At 33.2% G+C, this 20246-nt stretch overlaps 1 protein-coding gene across 7 annotated transcripts in view; it reads left to right on the forward strand.

Moving 5' to 3' along the window:
* The window catches only part of LOC106661387 (homeotic protein antennapedia-like), a 294613-nt gene that overhangs the window by 223288 nt on the left and 51079 nt on the right, over positions 1-20246 (forward strand). Inside the window, exon 1 of one of the 7 annotated variants that reach the window (XM_024227482.1) lies at positions 8612-8642. The exons of the other annotated variants lie outside the window; for them this stretch is intronic. The gene's annotated coding sequence lies outside the window, so the exon portion shown is untranslated. Of the gene's footprint in view, positions 1-8611; positions 8643-20246 lie in introns of those variants that run through there. 7 annotated transcript variants of the gene reach the window in all.

Below are 20246 nucleotides of genomic sequence, written 5' to 3' on the forward strand. Positions count from 1 at the left end.
GAACTTACCAGTAAGTTCATATAAAAATATAACAAGAATATAACAAGTGCCGTACTAAGTAGGATTTTCCGCCATTTTCCCTAAAGCATAAATAGCCCTTAAGAAATACATATTTCTTTGTTTATTTGATTGATTATAATTACAATGAGAGGCAAAAAAGTGGCTACCCTTAATAGTTTTAATTATCTCTTAGACAATCCACCATTGATTATCATACAACAATATTTGGTCCGTTTTAAAGGGTTAGAGATAAAAAAGAGATAAATTGTGTGTACATATCTTGTGTTTACAATTGGATTTGGTAAATAAATAAACAAAAATATATAATTTAATAAAACAAATGTGTAATAAATAAATAAAAATAAATATAGTGTGGGTCTAGGTCTGTTAGTAACTGATCCAAGAATTAAACATTTCAAGATTTGGTTCGACTTGTCGCGCTATTCTTTCCTTCCACATTTGACCTTATTAGCAGTGGCAAAAATATATATTATATCATTTTTTAAAGGGAGTAGGATCGAGCTATGTAAAAACCATAATTATCTCTGGGTCACCCTAACTTCCAAGCTTTCCATAGCAAGGCATTTGAAACATAAAATAACTATGACTTCTGCTTTGCATACAATCTGGAGATGTTTGCACCTTATTCGTCTCAAAGTTCAAGCATTTCAATGGTAATTGCCGTTCCATGTCAGCCTCCGCATGTCTGTTCCTGGGCAACTTAGGTTGAAAACGTTTTAATTTTTGTATATCATATATCAACTCCAACTTACATACCATGCTTAACAACTAGATAGTTCCCTGCTTTGACTACTGTTACGGCTAAATGTACCCAAAAATATTATTGAACAAAGGTCTTTCATCCTGTCATTACTCTATATACAAAAAACTTGTTCTTAAAAACGTTTTAAGATTATTCTATACTTTCACCGCCAATATGAACTCTAAGTTACATACTCTGATTATAATTATTATGTATACACCATCAAGGTTAAACGTAACCAAATATTATTAATCAAATCTAAATGATAGCAGCCTTAAATCGTCAAATTATCTGGCCTATCATTAATCTAGCCATTCCAAATTTTCCGTTCTGTAAACGTATTTATAAAAAAAAAGATTTAATGATTAATTCAGAATTACATGTTTTAGCGGGGTTGTTGGACCCCGGCGGTTTATCTGTGTTAAAATTTTTCTTTGGACAACGGACCAAAACTCGCAAAGAAACAAATCAAAAGGGCTAAAAACACCCACATAGAAAAATATTTAATAGAGCTATCAGCCTTGTTATCTTCCTTACTGAAGTTAACTTTATACAAAAGTTAACTTCAATAACTCTTTAAACAGAAACCTTATACAAAGGATTTGATATAGAGAGTGACAAAGAGAGCCAAACGAACAGACAGACAGTGATACAGAGGCAGGCCGAAGAATATTTAGTTCGATTAAACTGTAGATTCACTTATTAAATATTTAATTAATTGTTAATAGGCATTTTATGTGATCTATAAACAAGGGAATCAACACAATATGTCTTACCCAATAAATAAAATACTGATATTATCCATTAAAAAAAAATTAAGTGCGTAATCAAAAATCCAGTAATATTCATAATTGATGCAATTGATAGAACAGTGGCTAATACCTTGGCAGTGAATCACGTTTCAAAAAGGAAACGTTGAGCAGATTTCAAGGTCAAAATCTTGGGACGAATCCAACCAAAATAAAGATTCATAGCATCATAACCGTAATCAAATGTAGTAAATTGCTCTCAGAACGGGAGTCATAAAGACCTAGATCGCATAATATTTACAAAACTCTCTTGGCCTATCGAGTCGAATCGAATTTGATCTACGGCCATTATTGCAAATCGGGCCGACTTCGATAAAGGCGAAGAAGATTTATGAAATTAGCCCTGTTTGTGTTTAACACTACTTCATTAGTGTAACGAACTTGTCCGAGGTGTTTGATTTATATGAGGCGCTTTCCTTTTGGGTTCCCCGTCCCTCAGAAACCAATCGAACGGCTTTCTTGGCTATTGATCATACCGGTGGATCAACAACAACGTCACCAGCCCTAATACAACCACTATCTCATTCTTTTCCACCTGTGCTCTCTCTCACTCACTCTCTCTCTCTCACACACACACACACACACACACACACAATTTGAGCCATTTGTTGGCCTTACTTTTTATCAAAATCAATACGAAACCTTGTCTTTGAATGATTTATATCCTCGTCTCCTTACCGGCGCATAAAGCAATACATTTATATTGTAAACTCGCTCGCATGCTTTTTAACATTATCGATGGCGAAATTATCCGAGCAATTAAAAATGCAGAGTCATTTATGCAGAAATCATTGTGACGTCCGTTAAAATGCTTTCGGATATGTGTGGTGATTAGTGACCGTTAATCGATATTTATTTAGAAATCGTGAGATGCGGTCTGGTATGATGTACGTTTCAGAAAAACATTTTTCTGCACGATAAAGAAAATGTTTTTCTGAAAACTACATCACACCAGACCGCATCTCACGATTTCTAATTTAAAAAAAATATTTAAAAAAGCTTTCGGATATGTTTTTAATCATACTTATCTACAACAGCCCATCCATCAAACCTGACGTTGGGTGATACTAATAAAATTCATGTAGTAATAAAAGTATAATTCCTTTATAATGTAATGTTTTCATTTTTTCTTGATCAACATATTTAATAATTATACTGTTACAATCAATTAAGTTTGAAAAGATTTGATACATTTTGTTGATTTATGGTTTAAACTAAAGCAAGTAGTGAATTATTTTTGGTAGGACTTTTGAAATTAACCTTTATGACATATTCACAGAGAGAGAAAGGGACCCTTGTGGTCTATGTGTATGTGTGTTCGCGCGCGTGAGTGTGAGCGTGTGTCTGTACGTCAAATGATACAATACACATATAAAAAATTTAAAATCAAAACTTTATGGTGAAATTTCTTTTTAGGCTGTGCGGGATGATTACCCTGAAGTTTGGTCATTTCGAATCGTTTTGATCTGCCGATGCTGGCAGAACAAAACAGTCAGACGAGGATCATTCTAAAATAGTTAGTTTTATTATCAGTTCATTGCATTGGAAATTTTTAATGTTTGGTTAATTTTCAGATTAATTACTAACGTGTGGTGTTTATTGACCGTTAGTTAATGATTGTTTGGAGATCGTGAAATGCGGTCTGGTGTGAAGTACGTTTTAGAAAAACTTTACTATTTTCATATCGAATTCAACATCACATCATACAAAACATATAATATAACATATAAAACAATCATTACATTCCACACATTTTTACATAGTGTAATTCTTCAACAATTTGGCTTTTCTTTCACTAATTATCCCCTGAAAGGATAATCACTCCGAATCATTACCATTTTTTCCCATTGTCGGCTACTTTCACTTCAAAGAAGCGGACTCCTCATATAAAAATGTCTTTCTATCCCTACTTTCTTCCCCACTCCTTCAAAATCTAACGTCCAAAATCCAAGGCATCAATAGCTCACTGGCAGTCTCAACACGACACACAATAATGACACTCTACACAGAAAACAAACACTTCGAGTACAAATACTTTGATTGAGTCTAAAATTTGTAGCAATGTATAAATTCATTTTTCACATCGTACATGTATTTGTATAATGTAAACAATGTTTATAAATCCCAGGCCCTGAAGATGATTTCAATAAAGATGGAAACGTTGGCACGATAGAGAAAATGTTTTTCTAAAACCTACGTCACACTAGGCCGTATCTCACTATCTCCAAATAATCATTAATTATTAACAAAATATTACATTTAAAAATCTCTAGTGTGTTAAACCACCACGGTGTGAAAAGTAAAAAAATACGTATTATCGAACATACTTAATTGAACTTTCTTGTAATAAGGCCAATCCGACGTGAAATGGTAATCCCATAATTCTGTTAATTGTCCGAGCTGTGTTGTCTTGGATTTTTCTTTGCAGCTTCCTTTTGGAACCCCTCGCTTTATAAATCGAGGTTTAGCTTTGTATTGCTCCTCAGGGGAAAACGATTTCGAGAATCGAAGAGGGTTGGGCGCGGATGAATGCCAGGGGCCGATACAGATAGATTCACATTTAGATGCCTCCCTTGTGGGACCGTCGATAGAATAACCGATCCATAAAAGATTCTATCCCTCGTATAAATGTCAACGTGTATTATTATAAACATGCGGCTATCATCTGTGCAATATTTGCTGGAAAATAATGCAAAAAGGGATCATTAAATGGCTGAAAAACGTTCCCTGTCTCTAGGAAATCCGAAACAAAATGCTACATTACAACAATAAACGATGCAAAAATTATTTTGTGAAATAGTCTGGTGAAGTGTGACAGGTGAATATTGAATATTGATCGTCTCTGTTCTTTGGATAGGTTTTGTCTAAAGTGTTTGTTATTAGGTTATTAATAGGTTGTAATTACAGAATCAAAGTAATAAAAGGAGAATGTTCACTGAATCATTAGTGAAACGTGTCTGACAGGCAAAACAAGTTAGTAAAGGCCGAGATGACCAAAGCCAAAATTTTCTTTCAATTTCCTTTTGATCCGTGCTGTATATTTTATGAGCATCCCTTTCGTCTTCTTGCCACCCTCAGTCCCTATTATTTTGTAAATTACTGAAAGTTGTATATTTATATCTTACCAAAATATTACACTACATATCCTCAACTTTTATTCATCTTCCTTTTTTTAAATAAATACAGAAAACATACAGCCCACAATGCTCAGAAAACCAATTTATAGGTTCATTATTGAGTTGGATGTTTTTCAAATGATTCATCATTCCTGATAGCATCTGATGATGGTAAGAATCCATAACGCGCCAGACATAAGAATAATTGTCACGGTCATTGAAGCGACCAACCATATTTTTGTCATATATTATTTATTTTTTGAATATGCAGTGATAGTAAAATATAATTTATTCAAGATGTAAGGCAGCAAAAAGATATAATAAAAATAAATGTTCAATGCCATACAATAACCAAAGTTTAACAAAAGAAAAAAACATGAAAATTTATAAGCTTGTTTTATTTTAGTTATTTATTGTAATTTTTTGCTATTTGAATTGGTCTGGTTTTTGTGCATTTTTTCGGCATAATAACGATTTCGAAAGTACATCGAACAAGCAAGTAGGATAAGCGAGTTTTTTCTATAGTTCTTCAGTTTCACAGCAACTCCAAGGGATTTCTTTAAGGACTAGTCTTTTCCCAGGAGACGTTCGGAAAAGTTTTCTCGTTCTTTTTTTTGGCTAGGGGTCTTAAGCCGTGGCAAACTCAAAAGAGTCGGGGGAGGCGTTCCGGTCGGTCTGAGTTGACTTTTATAAATCGACCCGGGGATTGACGCTTCTTATATATATTTACCCCCGGGGAGCCGCCCCCATCGCCGCCCTCAACCGGAGGCGGAGAGATAAGATCCTAGGGATTATTTCCACAGGAAACCGACGGTGACGTCACACCAAGGCTTCGTCTCAGATAACTGATTATTTATTTGGACCAATCCCAGATCTTCCAGTTGTGCGCTCGGCTAATTTATGGCCCGCTGAGGAAGATTAATGTATTGCCCTGAATTGGAGGGATGAGTTCGTGGGGGAGGTTCCGTCTCAGGAGTCTTCCACCCCCGGTCGCCTTCACTTCACTCAAATCATCTCTAACTAGAAAGCCATAAATCATCATGGCAAATATGTTTATGAAAATAAAATATCTTTAAATAAACACGTTAAACTCCCAAAAACCCACTGAGTTTTCTTACGTCTTTAGCTGGGTAGTTTTCCAGTAGCACCATCGAAATTTTGCTTGTGAAAATATTTTTTATATGAACTAAATAAACTTATTCATCTTGGTAGTTAAAAATGGTAAAAAGAAAATTTTCTAATTGATTTTGGCTTTTTACCCTATGACACTTTGCTACAGCTCCTTCTGTAAGTTATTTCTAATTTTATTCTAATTAATTAATATTCATTCTAAATCGATTGGGTGAAAAAAGTACTTAATGTAATCATAGCGAGTACCCTGAAAACGGTGTACAAATGCATATTGAAATTTACAAAAAACGATAAATTTTTTTTTTATTTACGTAATTTTGTTTGAAAAAAATGAAAAATACCGGGCAATGGTTGAGAGTTCAAAGCGTTTAGATCACAATTCGTGCTGTATCAATAAACGTTGATTTATCGGCCGTCTAAAGGTTCGTGCCCAGATCTACTCGATAAATCCCATCACTTCCATGGAGCCGATCTGATGGAAGGAAGGAATCATGAAAGAATAGATTCTCTTACCGTGATAGATTTCCTGTTTAAAGTGCAGTTATGTCCAAAGGGTTTAGAAATTTCCACCATTTCGATGCTTTTAGTTAGGATCGTGTTGACGGGGAGACGTAACCTTGCAAACTAGAAAACTACCCTAGGCTATAACATAACTACCCCCCTAAAAAATTACCTACGAGAGAAAGTTTTAAGGCCTTTCGTGTGTATAACAATAAAAGGTTAAAAAGGCCGAAGTTAGAAAGAGGCGTTTAATGTTCAAAATCTTACCCAAACCCAATCAGGAACAAAACGACCTAAGCTATCCCATCGGGTATGCTACAAAAGGGCCCGGGCCTCCGGGTGGAGAAGAAAACCTGTCAAAAGGGCCCCAGCCCACCTTTTCGGGAAAGTTAGAAAGTTGCGCAACCACCTGGACTCTTTCTCGGAATCTCCTGCCGGATATTCCGAAATGCTAATTTTCACCGTGTGAATATTGAAGCGTAGCGTTGAAAGTGTCTCAAGAGCCGAAAGATCGCGGTAAACGATTCAAAACTTTTTTATTAAACTCCACTTCTTAGTTTGCCTTACTCTCATAAAACATTCAGGAGTTCCTAGGAAACTGTACCTTCTTTTTCACGGCAAATGCCGTTTTAATTTCACAGCCCTGCTTTCTTTTTAAAAGGGAAAGATAGTAACTTGTATTTTTATTGGTATATGAAAGTATCAATCTAAAACCAAAAATGACATTAAATCACTTATATAAACATAATAATAACACGTTTATTTCTTAATATATGTTAATATTTATTTAGAAAGTATATATAATAACATATGGTGATTTTTTACTACATTTTCACATCATCATTTTATTTACAAAATTATTTATGAACTAACAACTGTATATGTGATAAATTTTAGGGAAAAGCTAGATTTAAAAAAAATCTCAAAAAATACAATACTGCTCATGATTGATTTTTTTTGTACGGCCAAGAGCATTGGACATCGCCAGTCCTCTCTTCCTTTCTTCTTTTACATTTATTTCTTATCTCTCTTGTGTATTTTATTACTAATTTCTTTTCTGTTTCGATATTTCATGGTACAACGGTATCCAACTCTCTCTTTTGTTTGCCCCATTTCTAGCCTCTTTGTACCTCAGGGCCTCGTCAATTTTAGATGAAAATAAGACAAATAGCAAGCATAAATACACAGAAACAAGATAAAAACATGATAGTCTGGTTAGCATTCAAGTTACCCCACAGTATTCGATATTCCTCGGGGTAATTGGGGATAAACCCTATCATTCACGCTAATAAATTACATTCGCATATTCGTTCACTATATCCCAAAGTATTCAATATTCCTCTGGGTAATTGGGGATAAATCCTTCATTCATTATCATCAAATTCATGCTAATAAATTACATATATACAACACAAATCATTCACACTACCCCAGAGTACTCGATATTCCTCGGGGTATTTGGGAAGAAGCCTCCCCATACACGCAAATAAATACATTCATATATCACATAAAGGAAGACACAAAGATCCTATACACAATTTAAAATATTTATGTCCATGAGATATTGGAACTGCGATCTGTGCCCGATGCCGTGTCTCAAGGCCGCGCATAGGTCATTCGGGATGACGTTAAAGAAGCGCGTTTTGCCGTCCTTATATACTTTTGGTAGATATCTACACAAATACAACACTAAAAATGGTGAATTATTAATTCAGCAGGTTAAAAATAGGAACATATATATATACAATTTTGAATCCTATGGTTAGAGTACGTCCGATGAAATTGAAAATGGAAATTATAAATATCCAGATTAAACATGGCTAAACAACACAACCAGAAGAAAAAGACAACAGTTTTTAACACCATAAAAATAAATGTAAAAATATAACAGATCAGCCAAGCACAAAAATGGGAATTGCCGAAACGTTTCTTCTATACATACACAGCGAAGCATACTTATCAGCGACATATACATATTACTCAACTTGTTATATATACAATAATAAGATTATATACAATAAATAAATATATATATATATATATATCAGATTGCTTCGAAAAATCCGATTAGAGGATCCAAAGATTCATAATAGAGCACAATTCTCATATCGATTGACATTCCTACTCGCTCTCTATACGGACCCCCTAATGATGAATGATATCTCGACCTGATAATTTGAAATTTTTATTGTCCTGCTTGTAAATTAAATAAATATACGAAAATTATATGTCAAGTTAATTTACTTATATACTGATTCAATGTTAGTTATTCGTCCATTATTTTGTTTCAGGTATGTTTCCAGTTGAAATCAGGAAAGATGAGTAAGTCAAAATGCACATGTAATTATTACAATATTAAGGGGCAAAAAGTGATTGATTGTTTTTAATATTTTTCTTTTCATTAGAGTGAAAATACAGCCCCACCGCAAATCGTCGTTTAAACAGGAAATTGATTGCAAGAGCGAATAGTGATAAACGGAGTAAAGGGGTGGAGTGTGAATAGGAGGTTAAATATGGATGGTCGGAGGGGGTGCGGTGTACGTGTGAGCCTGTGGGGGCGGCAAGTTACGAGCCACCTGTTCTCCCTTGCACACCGCCGCGACCTAGGCCACAATCGTTTCTACCCCTGAGTAAAAATGGGCTAATATTCAATTTCGCGATAATGGAAGTAGTGGGCGGGGTAAATGTTGAAGAACACTGCGGGAATCTTAGTCGTTTTGGGAAGTTCTAATGAGATGTTTGCATGGATGGATCTTTCATGATTTCTGATTTGAAGTCTGATTTACTAAAGAATTTTATGTATATACACAAATAGTCTGAATCTCGGTATGATCTAGATGAATAAACAAATTCAATTGCAATCCGCCAAGCTTTATATATTTTAAGCTCATCAAAGGGGCAAAATAATCATAAAGATGACTACAAATTGATTTTTATTTTGAATTAATTTTTAATAGATGGTTTCAAATTTTTCGAAGGGTGAGCATTCCCAAGGAGTCACAGTGCCCTGATGATGACCTTGATATAGGATAATGATGGGATAGGATGATGATAGGACGATAGCTTGGCATATAACAATTGAATTTGTTTTTTATCCAGATCATATCGAGATCCAGATTATTCGTGAAGGAAAAAGTGGTTGATATATCTAGCACTTTATACTAATAGTAATGTATATGCACACAATCCATTAAATGATTTTACGACATTTTTACAACTTTTTACAAATTTAGCCTGAGGTGTGCTATTAGAAAATATAGGTTAAAGGACTCCAGTCTGATCATACCTGATCTTCTGCCATTTCACTACTGTCTAGCCGCGAAACAGGCGGATGTCACAGGATTTTTATATATATATATATATTTTTTTAGGGGGGAGGAGATCTAACAAATAGTTTAATATATAAAGTTGTTATATAACATTTGAGTTAATTTTTTAAAATTGCTACTTTTTAGTACGACCTGGGTAAATTCGTGTAACAAGTGTAGAGTAAGAAGCGTTTGCATGTTTATTTAGAAAACAAGTAAATACAAACATTATGAGACATAAATTATGCTTAGATATAAAACGTTTTGTGTGCGTGTTTAAGTCATCCTGTCTTGCCAATTTAATTTGCTATCCATTGCAAGGTTTTTATAACTTAATGTAGCAAAATTTATTGACAATTTATACAAAAAATATGCTTGTAAAAATAAACCTACATCGAACTTACTTTTGTTGAATATTGTTTAAACTTTTACAAAACGAAATACAGGAATTATCGAAACAAATATTAAATATGACTCCCTCGTATCCAATTTTCACGGGTATAATTTTTCATTATGTTGGAACAACGGTTTAATTAAAACACTGCGTTTTCGATTTTTTTTATAAAACCCTTGGGCTTAGTTTAATTTTATTTTCAAAGTGTCGTATTGGATTTTGAGATAATTAATTATTCGCACGTTTGCCTATTGTAAATCTTACCCTTTGATGCTTAATAGAAGCTTAGTAGCCCCTTCATGGACGTTTTAACTTCTAGGTGAAATGTGGGGCACATCTAACATATAGCCTATTTCTTAATAGACGTCTCCTCTCACACTTGGTGAAGGGTGAATGAACTGAATCAATATTATAGCAACGTACACACATACACACACGCACACAGAGAGTAAGAAAACCTAATCTATCCCTAACGTAACTAGTCTGACACTTCTATGGGGGTACCTGTAATCCGCCACAGCCTCCACACTTTTACCACTCACGCAAATAAACACATTCTTACAGATAGATCCTTTCAAACCGTTTGTATATTTAAAAATTGGCGAGGCACCGGGGTATTGATAATTATGCCGACGTCTCGCCCTCCTATCACACTACACATCAAATGATTCCCTTTATTACATCATTTTTTATCTAATCGTGGACGATATTTTGGCGAAAACAAATGCGCAAAAAACTGCTCTGTTTTTATTATCTCCACTTCCTTCTTTTTATATCAGACTCAAAATAGGTCTAAACAATCTCAAAAATGTCTTGGGTTTCTTCAGGAACTAGACAACCAAAGAAACCCAAGAAATATGTAAACTCAACAACCGAAAATGAAGAGTAAAATCTCAAAAATCTTGTTCATGTGAATAGACTTTTAAAATCTAATAAATTTATAAAATAAATGTATTATCACTTGGTAATCTTGGCGATTTAGCGGAGTTTTATTAATAAACAAAATATACACTTTTATCAACACATATATCAATATAATATTTTTTCAAACTGATCCCCTGAAGTTGCCATTTCCTTTCAACATATCTTTTATTATACTTTTAGCGTTTGAGGATCGGATAATGATAATTTCTGGAAAAAAGAAATATTTTATCAGTTTTGAAAAAAGGATATATCACTTCTTGTGAATGCTGGATGTCAATATTTTTCAAATGGTAACAAATAAGTTTTCAATTAATATTCCAGTTTAAGGATAAATACTAACGGGCCAAATTAGTGTAAATAATCTCAAAAAAGTCTTGGGTTTCTTTTTGGGAACTAGCCAGCCAAAGAAACCCAAGAAATATAAAAACTCAACAACCGAAAAATAAGAGTAAAATCTCAAAAATCTTTTTCATGTTATTAGATTTTTATGTATAAAATAAATGTATTACATCGCTTTGTAATCTTGGCGATTTAACGGAGTTTTTTTATAAACAAAATATATTATTTTATCAATATATATATATATATATATGAATATAATATTTTTTAAAACCGATCCACTTAAGTTGCCATTTCCTTTTTATCATATTTTTATTGCACTTTTAGCGTTCAAGGAACGGATCATGATAGTTTCTAGAAAAAAGGCATATTTGATTGGTTGTGGATATATCACTTTTTTGTGAATGCTGGATGTTAACATTTTATGAATGGCAATAAATAATTTTCCAGATCATATTCCAGTTTAAGGATAAATCTAACGGGCCATAAATAATGTAATTTTTATGCCCAAACAATACTGTTATGATTTTTGTCTCGTAGTTAATCAGTAGTTCGTGAAAAACATTTTGTATTAATAAATTTGGGCGATGAGCTCAGTTTTTCGTCGGCTCGATGACTTCAATTCTCAGTTATCGCTAGTCATCGGGTCAGACTGGGGGTCAGATGGTCTGGCGCCGTCAGGATCGTTGTTGATTTTTAATTTGCCTTTCCTTTTTCCCCTTCCTAAATCACTCTCTCCCTCTTTCTTTCAGTTTTATTTATCGTCCATTACAGCAATTACGGTAAATTGACGAATGGTGAGAAATCGAATTTTTGCGTTAGTTTTATACGGGCTTCCAAAAACTACCGAAGAAAACCTGAATCAAATAGATTCTCATAAATCATAATTCGAATATCTATATCTTAATATATTTACGAGAAATATCCATCTATCTATCTATCTATCTATATATATATATATNTAGATATTCGAATTATGATTTATGAGAATCTATTCGATTCAGGTTTTCTTCGGTAGTTTTTGGAAGCCAGTATAAAACTAAACTAATATATATCTTAATGTACTTCTGTAAGCTCAAATAATTTTGTTTTTGACCCCAGCCTCAAATTTAACCATATTTAAACATTGCTTGAAATACATATAATTTTCTACTGTCCACATTGATTGATGTTAAAGCAGAATGTCACTGCTGATTCAGCATCTAGCTGCATTCGAGTGTTTCTCTGCCCTTCATTTCTACCGTTCTCAATCGCCATAAATCAACGGAGCGTTGCCATGGTGGCAGGGGATCTCCGTGCTTCGGAGGGTGTCTGCTCACATCTGTTTGCCCTGGGATCAGCCGAACTGCCCGGCTACTTTATTTTGTTTTCATTCAATTTGTTTATTTGTTCTCTGAACCTATTCAATCGGATGATCAGAAAAATAAAAATAATCTAATAATCAACTAAACTACACACTATAAGACATTATTGTAGTTAAGTTAATTCGTAAATCAGGAATCGGTCTGTGGATACTATGAAAAATTGTCTCTAGTTTATAATATATGTGTATATAAATATTTATATTATATATACATTGGTTTGAAATACATATAATTTTCTTCTGTTCACATTGATTGATGGTAAAACAGAGTTACTGCTGATTCAGCATCAACCTGCATTCGAGTGTTTCTCTCTCTTNATAATATATAAAGAGTATGTATGGAAAAGCTGTAATCGTTTTTGAAGTAAAAGTACAATTGATCCATTTAATAAAAATGTTCGATATTTTGTTAATCATTGTCAGAATGTACGGTAAATTGTAAGCTATTAATAGTGCCAGGCTAAAATCATTTGTCAATGTATTCCCTAATTTCTCATGAGCAAAAGTAAAGTTTTCCACTTGATACTCAAAGCATCTAAGTAAATTTTTTATTTATTTAATAAGTACTATTTTTAAATAATAGAAAAACTAAGGTTGAAGACCAATTTGGCCTCAATCTATAATTCGTGTGTATATTTATAGTTCAGAAGAAGGAAGACACTTAAGCAAATTGGCATAAGTTTGCGTCAGTTAGGAATAATCTCTCCCCCCGCCAAATTAAAAACCTTATTTAACGAAAGTCGGAAGAAAGAAAGAAAACATAGATTCCTTCCAAAAACACACTCTTCTTCATTACATTTTAGGGTGTCGTTATGCGTATTTATTAAAGGGGTTTACTTTGGCATCATATTTTTTTATGAATATTTTCGCACGTTTTGTTATTTTACCAAAAGTTTTTTTTTTTCAATAGTCAATTTATTTTTTGTTGTAAAACTAGCAACTTTTTTAACATTTAGTTAGTTGATATTTTCTAAGAGCTGGATTAATTACTATCGTGTTTGTTTTCTCTTTCATATTTTCCATTAAATATTTTAATTATGTCAGAAATATATATGCTACATTTTATGATTAATTTCGTTTGTCGGGTCCGTACAAATATATTTTTTATTTTTACACAAACAATTCAAAAGTGAATAATGTACCTTCTTTCGGTTAATATCAACTTACATGTTTTCTTCCGCAAGCGTTGCCTTCTGACACTGTTGTTTTACAAATTTAAGAATAACTTTTTAGCTTCTTAGAAATAATAATCTGATAATACATATTATTATTAGGTGAATATTGCTGATTACTGATCTTTAGTGATTCTTCAACACTGAGTATCGTCTGACAATCATAAGGCTGGCCAATTTTAACCATACGATGAACAACTTAAACAACTTTCTTTAAAAAGAGGTCTATTTGATTTTAATAATTAATGGAATAACGCAGAGGTAAATAAATATACTTAATTAGTGAAAACAGGGACCCTCAAATCATCATTTTTTATTAAAAATATACACTAAAACAAACGGATTTATTTAGTTTAAACTGCGTCGCGTCCTCATTGTTTTCCCCCGACACCCGGCAATGCTGCCTGTCTTCTACGTACATCCCCTATTCGGTCAAACCTCTGGCATCCCCGTCAGGGACCCTGGCTTCGAGTTAGGTTAGTGGGGTTGTAGCCCCTCGGGGTGCCAACCCCCTAACCAGCCATATTGGATCGATCCCCACCCCCTGCCCTTATATTCAACCCCCGGCCCATTCCATCTCACTCTCACTCACTCTCTCTCTCTAAAAACGGGACCGTTCCTTACTATAAATTCACAGTTTTCGCTCCCGGATCACTTATCGTTAAACTGCAGACAGCGTGGCATCTTGTTCTCCCATCAGTGGTTGATTCTGTGGTTGAAATTTCCAAAACATTAAAGCTCGAAGTTCTTATTTTTATCTTTTGCCACTTATGCAGAAATTATTTGGTATTATTGATTGATGAACAACAATGAGAACAACATTTATCATCTAGGTACTTTTTATCAGTTGTTTTTACGAGAACTGTTCGTATCGGTTAAATCAGCAGATGTTGAATATATCATATAACGTGTAGAGATTAGTGACCGTTAATCTATAGTTATTCAGATATCGTGAGATGCGGTCGGGAGTGATGTAGGTTTCAGAAAAACATTTTCTTTATCGAGCCAACTTTTATCATAAAAGATCGAAACGTTGGCTCGATAAAGAAAATGTTTTTCTGAAACCTATATCACTCCCGACCGCATCTCACGATATCTGAATAAATATCATATAACTGCATAATCTTTTATTTTTTTATTAATAAAATATTTTATATCGTTATATCAACAAATAAATCATCCCACAATAAATGTTGCATAAAATACAATAAAAATAGTTTATTGTATTATAGCAAGTATTACATATACAGGGGATGATGTAAGGCACGTTAATTATAATTTAAAACATAATTTGATATAAAAGATCTTAACTAAACATAAGTGACTGAAAACAAAATAAATTGATTTAAACAGATAAAAAAATGATAAGCTTAAGCAGATATGTACTTATTACTTTTATTTTTTACCATACTAAGTACACATATCTCAGTTTAGTTACTATAGCAAGAGAATTAGTATCAGATAACCCAAAGGCTCTCAACCATAAAACTCCGGAAAAAATAGAAATAAATCATTTGCTTTTTCCTGGTTTTCATCAAAACATAAATTTTTTTCTATACTTTTACAATTAAACAGTGCGTATTTACAAATGGAATGTTTTATGGGGGAGGGAAAATCAAAAATAATATGATGCAACGTTTTTCTAACATGCATGTTACAAACTAAACAACGGCAGTTTTGTACTTATTTTATAATAACTGCTATTGTAGAATATTTTTAAGTTTTCACAATTAGCTAGTCTTAACTGATCCAATAATTTTCTTAATGGCTAAACTAAAAAACAAATCTTGTAGAGCAGAAGTTAAAAACTAGATATCATTCTGGGTTATATTGCGAGTTGAGGCATTTATCAATGTGTTTTGAGTATATATTGTTTTTCCACCTCTCAACTATATCATCTTCTTATTTAAAAGGCATTGTGGATTCGTCTAGTAGGAGATGGAGTTACACCCTAAAAGATAAGCAAACCAACCATTGATGGACCTGCAGGAATTTATATTTTTTTAGAGAATATTCAAATGAGCGTCTCAGAAGAGTATTTGCATTAGATTTTTATATATTCGCCCACCAGTTATGGATCCTCGTTAGTATTTGGGTGCTTGGTCGAGTTAATACAATTAATTCAATACAATACAATTATTTAATCGAGTAAATTCAGTTCTGATGTAGAGATCTGGAGTGTTCGAAGGAAAGTAATATAGTTGTTTAATGAAGCGCACTTGAAGTTTGTCGATTTTTTCTAAACGACTCAATGCCCACAGCTCAGCCCCATAGAAGGCAGAGGGCAATACAATAGAATCAAAGTGCTGAACCAGCGATTTGCATTTTCCTTGAATAAGGATTTCCTTTGTTTTTCCCGAAGCTTTCTTGCCCTTGGTGATAGCATTCTTCGTGGCTAGAGCAGACGGAGTTAATCGGAATGTCGAGATATACGAATTCACGTACTCGATAATATTCTCTTGGTATCGCAGTTTATATATATATATNTATATATATTATAATATTTACATCTGGGCGAAGTCCTGAATACCATTGCTTTAGTTTTTTGAACATTGCCATTTAGGCTGTTTATGTTGCAGTATTCAGACAGCACATCAAGCATGCGCTGCGCTTCAATAAATGAATCCGCAAACAACACTATGTCGTCCGCGAACAGAAGGCACACGATGTTGATAGCTTTGTCCAACTGGCCTCTACTATGTTGTGAGATTTCAAAAAGGAAACGAAATCAGGCAGAAATATAGAAAATAATAGGGGAGATAGTGATTCGCCTTGTAAAACGCCCTTGGTTATAGGTAAAACCTCGTTACTTACTTTATTTTTTTTCAGTTTGAAATTCGCTGAAATGACTTGATCACCCGGATTATTTCTCCGCTATCACCAAGATTATGGAGCCTTGACCACCGAAGATCGTGTCAGACTGTAACAAATGCTTTCCTGAAGTCGATGATAACGAATAAATACGGTCTCTTTTGACGAAATTACAGACCTAAGTTATGCAGAATGAAGAGATTGTCCATATAAGACTTTCCTTTACAAAAACCTGTTTGCTCATCCGGAAATACTGACCACGTTTTGTCTGTCAATTTCATTTCTCGGTATAGTATAGAATGCCATTGTATTATTAATTAATAAACCTCATTAGATGGTATTCTCATCCATTACTATTTTTCGGAATAAGGTCTGTGTAAGTGAATAAACTAGTTAGATAGTTTGATCAAAATTCATCATATCTGCTCCGCCTATCCTCCCTCTTCATCTGGGTTAAAAAAAATTTCTAAACGGTTCTTATGACCTCAGACCAACTGAAAATTTCTTACTACATTGACATGTTCCGTCTTAACTATTTGTTTAAAAACTATCGGTTAACGGACAACAGACTGATCACGATCAAGAGAGCAGTCGGGTCAGAAACGATTATTTATAATTAACACAAACAACATACAAAAACATGTTCATTGCCTGATTGTGTGAGGTCCGGGTAAGATTTAAATACAAAAGATTACATAGAATAGTTAGAAAAATATGTAAAGTTTATTTGCTTCTCATTACATAAATTACTTTTCAAATAAACTGTATATCGTCATTAACTTTTTTATTCTTACATTACAATAATGTATCCGTTTGTCAATTTTTGCATAAAAAATAGTGCTAATTTTGTCTAACTTCAATGCCTAGTCAAATCGTCCCGATCGCCCAACTTTCATCTTGCTACCTGTGAAGTCCTACTGTTGACGGTCCATGGAGTTTTTTTCCCATCGCCCCCATTTGACATCTGTTAGCATTTAAGTTTGAACACCAACAATTTTTTCCCCTCTTAACTCTTCACGGCTTCCTACGATTCCCATTCGTCCAAGTCAATAAAACCGCAGCTGTTGTCGGAAGAAAAGAGCACGTACAAGAAAGCTTTAAGGTACTAACCCAGAGACATTTATCGATGTTGATGTTTTAAATTATAACAGATTACATAAAATATGTTTAAATAAACGATCTTACTATTATTATGTTATTAAAATCACCGAATATTGTGTAATATTTTGGTATATTTTTGAGGTAGAACCTTCTACCTATAGATATAATTGAAAGGTAGAATAATTTCTCTCTCCAGTTTATTCCTAATCATCCCTGTATTTTTATTTCAATCCCTTCCTACTTCCTCTTTCTTTCCTTTTTTCTTTTTGTAACTAAGATGTTGTTAAAATGTTGAACGTTTTAAACAATCATACACCTTTTATTGTTAGTTTTGCCTATGCATTTCGGCCTGTTCTATAGGTTTCTCATCAGGGCCGAATACGTTGTAAAGTAATTTTATATAAAAAAAAATTAGCAATAAGATATAATTAAATATAAATACAAAAGTAACTATAACTATTACAAATACGGACCTTTTAGGAGCTAGAATCACACTCAAAGGTTCCATTCATTATCCTGCATCATCCTACGATGTCCCATTTCCGATATTATTACTGTTGTCTCTGTTATATTCTGTCATCTACCGTCAATACTACAACCTTATTACAAAATATTACATAATTACATCAGAAGAATTACGTAAACAATTCTTCTATAAAGCATCTAGATTATTACAAATCAACATCAAGCAGTCAGCACAAAAACGAAATTTAATCTCGACTGTAATATTTTTACTTTCCTAGTAGCAAACAAGAAACAAAACATAGACTAAAGTAACTAAGTAAAGATTTTGTCTCCCGTTGCAATGCTTAATTTTACATCCACATTTACTATTAATAATCTAAAAGCATGAATACAATTTTTTTGTATATTTAAGATTTTGTATAGGTGTAAAATGTTTTTATATTTGTTATTACTCTTTTCAGAGTCATTATTAAATTAGCATTATTTTCTTGTAGATTTATATTATGTACCGTTCCTAAATGATTGAACTTTATTTCATTTTTGTATTCTAAAATTGGTACATTTTTTAAATCAAATTCTTGTTTGGTTTCAATCAGGTGTTGAGCTAGTCCAGTTATTTTGTGTTGATTTATAATACTTTTTGCACTCTGGTTCATTCTATTTTTGAGCAATTGTATGGTTTCTCCCACATGAACTTAACTCCATGTACATTTAATACAATTTCCTTCTTTTTTATTAATACATTTAATTATTACAACTGGTCAAACATGAGACATCCATTAATCTTACGATGGCTAATTTGTAATAAATACACTTTAGTCCACTCATGAGTCAGATTATCTAGATGAGGTTCACCTATTAACTTTTTACAGAATGAACTCAAATGGCTTTGTCCTCCTCAGTCGTTATATGATATGTTGACTATGTAGCTGCTGGCCTCGGTGGTGTGGTGGCTTTGAAAAGCTCATAAGCTACCGTGTATTCTCAATATCAATGTGCGGGATGTTCAGACTTCTTTCTGCGTAAGTTGCTATTGCGTACATACCAGGGAGAATCAACCATGTTTTGTAGGACTTTATTTTGGAACCATGGTATTACAATGGTATTGATTCTTTTGGCACACCCCCTAATTTATACCATACATCCATATAGGTTTTAATATATTATTATTTTATTTTGTATTTCTAGCCGGGAATACCTTCCCCGCAACCAATAAAGTTGACGGTATTTGATATAAGTTCTTCCTTTTCCTTTTGGTATATGCTTTCCAATATGATTTGTATCTATTGTCATGCCTACATATTTAACTGAATTCTGGGATGGAACTACTTTACTACTGAAGACGATTGGTTTGTCTACTAATTTTCTATTTATGAAATTTACATGACTTCTGGTCATTTATTTTGTCCCTCCAAGTATCTGTCCATTTATGGATGATGTTGACTACCTTTTGCAGTGGATACAGGGATACATTTCTCGACTGACAGGGCAGTCATCGGGAAATGTTGCGACGGTTATGTTTTCCATCAATGGTATGTGAATTGTATATTTTATAAAACAGTACTGCACGGGGTCTAGTCTAGGATTTATCCTTGTGGCCTTGATTTCACACAAATCAGCTTATTCTTCTTGTTATTTAACTTGAGACAGACTTTCCAAAAGGTAGGGTGTGAAAAGTTCAACATTGTTTCGGGAATATTGTTTTGAGCTTATGTACTAAACCTAAGGGGCAAAACTTGCCAAAAGATAGAGATACGTCGAAGAATAAAGGTGAACAAGATTTTTAAATTCTAGAGCATTCTCTTATTAACATAAATCATCTTTGTTCAATTTATGTGAATTTATCTTTTAATTTCTGTATAACAGAATTAGTTTTATTGCTCAAATAATTGTAAAACAAATTTGTTTACTGAATTCTGTCATTTTTTATTTTTAAAGTTTTGTCCTTTAAAAAGTTAATATCTTTCTGATTGCTGTGTACCTTAGTCCGTACTCTATTATATAATTATTAATTTTTTTAAACCAATTCAACTTCTATTGAATTCCAAA

Source organism: Cimex lectularius, unplaced genomic scaffold (assembly GCF_000648675.2).
Source record: "Cimex lectularius strain Harlan isolate CLEC.00 unplaced genomic scaffold, Clec_2.1 scaffold18, whole genome shotgun sequence".
Taxonomy (NCBI): Eukaryota; Metazoa; Arthropoda; class Insecta; order Hemiptera; family Cimicidae; genus Cimex; species Cimex lectularius.